Source organism: Dipodomys ordii, unplaced genomic scaffold (assembly GCF_000151885.1).
Source record: "Dipodomys ordii isolate 6190 unplaced genomic scaffold, Dord_2.0 Scaffold36, whole genome shotgun sequence".
In the NCBI taxonomy this organism is placed as follows: Eukaryota; Metazoa; Chordata; class Mammalia; order Rodentia; family Heteromyidae; genus Dipodomys; species Dipodomys ordii.
This window is the reverse complement of record NW_012267252.1, coordinates 2,940,358-2,945,911: the sequence shown is the minus strand read 5'-3', so window position 1 is coordinate 2,945,911 and position 5,554 is coordinate 2,940,358.

The following is a 5,554-nucleotide window of genomic DNA, read 5'->3' as shown; positions in this document are numbered from 1 at the left end:
CACCAGCACAAACTTTTCAAAGTGTCAAAAAGATCATGCTATTCTTTTGAAACACCTAAATAGCATGCTGGCACATTTAGAACAAACCCAGACTCTTGATCATGTTGTTTATCCAATCTCTTCCTTGTTTATCATTCTTAATTTAAATGAGACAAACTCTTTTTTTTTTTTTTTGGTCATGGGGCTTGAACCCTGGGCCTGGGCTCTTCAGCTCAAGGTGAGTGCTCTACCACTTGAGCCACAGTTTATTATAAGAGTCTCACGGACTTTCCTGCCCAGGCTGATTTTGAACCATGATCCTCAGATCTCAGCCTCCTTAGTAGCTAGGATTACAGGTATGAGCCACAGGTGCCTGGCCTGAGACGAACTCTTTTAATAAAGGACCCAGCAGAATCACAGGATTTATTGAAAACTTAACAATAAAGAGAAGGAAAAAAATTCAAAGCTTTTTTTTTAATGTAACAAAGAAACTTACCAAGTTTGATGCTTGTCAGAAAGTAGACAGCAAGATAAATAAATTATTAATGAATTGGAAAATCCAGATGTTTTCTTTTTTAGTTGGCCCTGGAATTTGAACTCAGAATCTCATGGTTACTAGCAAGTGCTCTACAACACAAGCCACTATGCCAGGCATTTTTGTATTAGTTATTTTCTAAGATAGCTTTTTGTTTTATGTCTGGGCTGGCCTGGGCTGCCATTCTCCTATTTGTGTTCCTGATCTTTGCTTACCATGTAACTATAATTACAGGGCTGCTCTACTGCACCTGGCTTAGCATTTATAGGTTACTTTTATGGGACAAAAGAACTATTAATGTTATATTGTGCTTTTCAAACGATGCTTCTAATTGCAGATGCTTTTAATAACATAAAACAGAACACTATTGTGTATTTTTAAGCATCTCTACAGTAGATAGCAGAGTAAATTAGGTATTTTGTAAATTTTCACTACAACACTTCATTAAATCTAGCAATTGTGCAAATAACAAAAATAATATATTATTTATATAGTGTGGCACCATTCTAAGTTACTTATATTTATTAACTTGCAATCCTTCTGATAATTCACATGGTAGGTACTATTATCATTTTTATAGATGCACAGAAAAGTTTAGTAACTTGCTCCAAATTCAGTAAGTGGCACAGCCAGGATTTAAACTCAATCAGCCTCGCTTCAAGGAGTACTAGATTACTGTTCAAATCTTGTATACTGTGTAACTTTTTATTATAGAAAAGAGCTTTGTTTTCTTGTAGCTGTATGGCAAAAGGTAACCTTTTACTTTTCTCTCTGAAACTCTTTTTTGGTGTCAGTACTGGGGCTTGAACTCACAGCCTTTCACACTCCCCCTTTTTTTTTTCCTGCTCATTGCTAGAACTCTACCATTTAAGCCACACTTCTATTTCCTGAAACTTCTTTCTTGAGTATTCATTTAGGGACCATGGCTTTAAAGTGAAGCACAGTAGTTGATTAGAATTGGGAGAAATGGACAGATCTGAGAATTTTTAACTTTTAGTTCAGAGAAATTCAGAATTACCATATAAAAAACTGAATGAGAGGCATACAGTGTTTCACATTAATATTCTCTAACCTAATCTTACTATTTTTTTCCTCTGAATTCCTAAGCCTCTGGCATAATGGCCTTTAGGTTTTTCCCCCCAAGCCTTTGCACTTGCTCTGATTTTGCCTGAGATACATTTCTTCCAATCACTACATTTTGACATTTTATTCTTTAATCAAATGTCACCTATTCAAAAGATTCCAGTGGCACTATAAGCTCATCTAAATTTTCTTTTGCTCTATAATCGCTTCACTTTGTTTTATTTGCAACGTTGATTATTTTTTTAAATCTTTTTATTTTCTGTTACTTCATTTGGTAATAAGTATCTCAAGCATGGAGACCTAGACTTTTTCATTATTCTTACTGTACCCTCAGTATATGGAATGTACAGGTATGTGATACTTCTTTTTTTTGGGGGGGGTCTGGTCATGGGGCCTGAACTCTGGGCCTGGGCACTGTCCCTCAGCTCTTCAGCTCAAGGCTAGCGCTCTACCACTTGAGCCACAGTGCCACTTCCGGCTTTTTTTTCTGTTTGCTTATGTGGTGCTGAGGAATCGAACCCAGGGCCTCATGCATGCAAGGCAAGCACTCTACCACTGAGCCACCTTCCCAGCCCCGTCGTGATATTTCTTGAATTAACCATAACCTTAGCTACTCAGGAGGCTGAAATCTGAGGATGTGGTTCAGAGAGAGCCCAGGCAAAAAAGTCTCTGGGAGTCTTAACCAGCAAAATGCAAAAAGTGGAGTTGTGGTTCAAGTAATGGTAGAGTGCCACCCTTGAGCACAAAAAGCCAAATGAGAACTCAGGGCCCTGAGTTCAAGTCCTAGTACTGGTGTGTGGGCACGCATGCACACGCGCACGCACACACACATGCGCACACACACAATTATTGAATGAATAAATGAAATCCCACTTAACAAAGAAACAGAGGCTCAGGGAATATGTTTTTGTTCAAGACCACATAGGCAGCATGGACATTACCGGGCCTTACTTCCTAGCTTTCAGTATAAGGTGCGTTCACTGTGAACTTGAGCACCAGGTGGCTGTATGCACATGAGGTCTGGGCTCCACCTGCAGGTTGGATAGTGATGGGATAAATGGTTCATGAATTGGGTCAGAGGTGGTCTGTGTTGTTGTTGTTGTTTGGGTTTCTGATGGTTTCACTAAGCTCAGAGTCTGGGGGGGGCACATGGGAGAAGGTTTTCTTTGTTGAATTGCTCTGGTGGAAGGTGCAGAAGGGGATTGATATTTGGGGCTCCATGGGGTTCTCCAGTGCCTCCTCTATCCATTTCCTGTGTAACAAAGGTAGCTGAGGCTTTCCAGTGCTGCAGATGTGAGGTGAATCCAGGTATGTGCTAATAGATGAAGCAGGATTCAGAGCCTTTCCTGTTTCGGATAAGCTTTCCTTTTCAACCTTTTCTCCCATAACTCCCCAACACTGAGCCATTCGTTAGACGATCTGGCCATTCACTGTCCCTTCATAACACAGCTGTTTCCCAAGCTCTTGCCTAGCCTATGGCTTATACCCTGTCATGTGATACATCTGGGATTGTCACATCATGAACCCTTTTGGAACTGGAAAGGTCTCCAAAGAACTTCTGTTCTAGAAAGCTGAAGAGACTTGTCCAGAGTCAGCACAGTTACTATTCAAAGGTGGCTAAGAGCCTCATTTGATATTCTGTTGGGCTCATAGACCCCTCTTCCCCTCCGTGCAGAGTTTTTCACTGGGCCTCAGTTTGGGGTAGCTCAAAGCAGTCTCTAAAGGACAAGCGGGGAGGGCCTCTGGGTCTTCTCTGACATCAACTTGAAAATATGTGCCAGTGTGAATTTTTGTATACAGAGTATGGGATTTTCCAAGAAAGTCACGTCTGTTTTATTTACTCTGTGTAGTCCCTGACAGCAATATGCAAATATAGCATTTTATTTAGTCTGCCTCCCCTGGTGACTTGCCAGTCTCTGAGCGGGGAGGAGCCCATTTTATGCATCCCATGGGATTTGTTTGTCATAGTTTGATTTCCCATAATCAAAAGAGCCCTGGGTAGCCTCATATGGGACAGAGCTGGAGATTATGCTATGTTCCTGTCTCATGAACATGGCCACTCACATTTCCTTATGAAGTTTCTCCATGCGTTAAATCTAGAATTTGTCAAAACTCGCCACTCCAAAAGCGATTTCTTGAATATCCTGATGAACTATAATATTTAACAGAAGAACTTTAGACTTTGTATTCGCAGTGTAAGAAACTGGAACCTGGATTTTATTTACAAATGGAGACTCCTCTAAGCTGAGTATAGTCTTTTAGGCAAAGAATAAAAGTTAGGCCTCTTACCGAGGGCTCTTTCATCTCTCATTTGCTTTATGCAATAGATGTGTTTGTTATAAACAGTGGACCAGCCAAAATTTTATAAATTAAATTACATCAAACACATCAAAATCCCTTTTTATTTTTGGCTAATATTGGATTTAGCATTTTATTTGTGTTATTTCTTTGTTGTTGTTGTTGTTGCTGCTGCTGTTGGTTGTGGGGCTTGAACTCTGGGCCTGGGCACTGTCCCTGAGCTCTTCAACTCTAGGCAAGCACTCTACCATTTGAGTCTCAGCATCACTTCCGGCTTTCTGGTGGTTAATTGAAGATAATCTCACAGACTTTCCTGCCTGAGCTGGCTTTGAACTGTGATTCTCAGATCTCAGCCTCCTGAGTAGCTAGGATTACAGGCGTGAGCCACCAGCGCCTGGCTACATTATCTTTTAAAACAATATTTTGGGTAGGAACAATTTGTCATCATCATCATTGTCATTGCTATTTGACCAGTGAAGAAACTGACCATCAGAGAGTTTAGCTAAGGTGAGCTTGTGTTCTTGAACATGTAAAGAAATTTGACGGTGTAGGCTTTGGTAGGATCTCTCTTCATTAAAAAACAAAGCAAAACAAAAAAACTTTTCTGAACTTTTTCTTTAAAAATGTGTGTGTGTGAGAGAGAGAGAGAGAGAGACAGAGACAGAGACAGAGACAGAGACGGAAACAGAGAGAGACGTGTACACACACACACCACACACACACACACACACACACACACACACACACACACACACACACACAGAGTAATTGAGACAGGGTATTGCTATGTAGCCCAGTCTACCTTGAAATGACAGTGTAGCCCAAACTGGTTCACCATCCTATCTCCAGCTAAAAGGGCACAGAATGTGCTTAATTTAAGTGATAAAGTAAAAACATGAGGTTTGTTGAAAGGTGCCGTGTCTGGCAGAAGTTAAGCCGTGTTGTAGAAGAAATAAACCAAGTATCCTCAGTTCAGAACTGGACAGTTTGTCCTGAGCATGCGCAGATCTTCCTTTATCCTGAGCGTGCGCAGGTTTTCTTCTGCAGTCTGGCAGCCTGGTAAAATATGACTGAAAAGTTCAGAACCATTTCTCTGTGTGGTGGTACATCTACTTATCAGAAAGTTCTCTCTTATGGTACTTTTTCCAGCTACAAAAATCTCTCGGGGCGGGGGTGAGTTGGGGGAAGAGTAAAATAGATGTGAAGATTCGAAGGGCTATTTTCTTTCATAGGTTAACTTGACGGCCTTTAAAAATGTAAAGATGATCTCAAGTTGTAGAGCGCTAGCCTTGAGCTGAAGAGCTGAGGGACAGCGCCCAGGCCCAGAGTTCAGACCCCATGACCGGACCCCCCCAAAAATAAATAAAAATGTAAAGATGCCATTAATGGACGTATGCATAAAGAAAATGCAGTACCTACACCCAAAGAAGCAGCATTCACTATTCACAAAGGGAAGAAATAATATCAGGTATGACTGTGAGGATGAATCGTTCCTTTTTTGATGATGTATATCTGAATTTTATTTATACTCATTGTTTATTTTTTTTTTTATTTTATTTTTTTTTTTTCAGAGCTGTCCTTTTTTTTTTTTTATTGTAAAGATACTATACAGAGGGTTACAGTTACATGAGTGAGGTAATGAGTACACTTCCTCTTGAA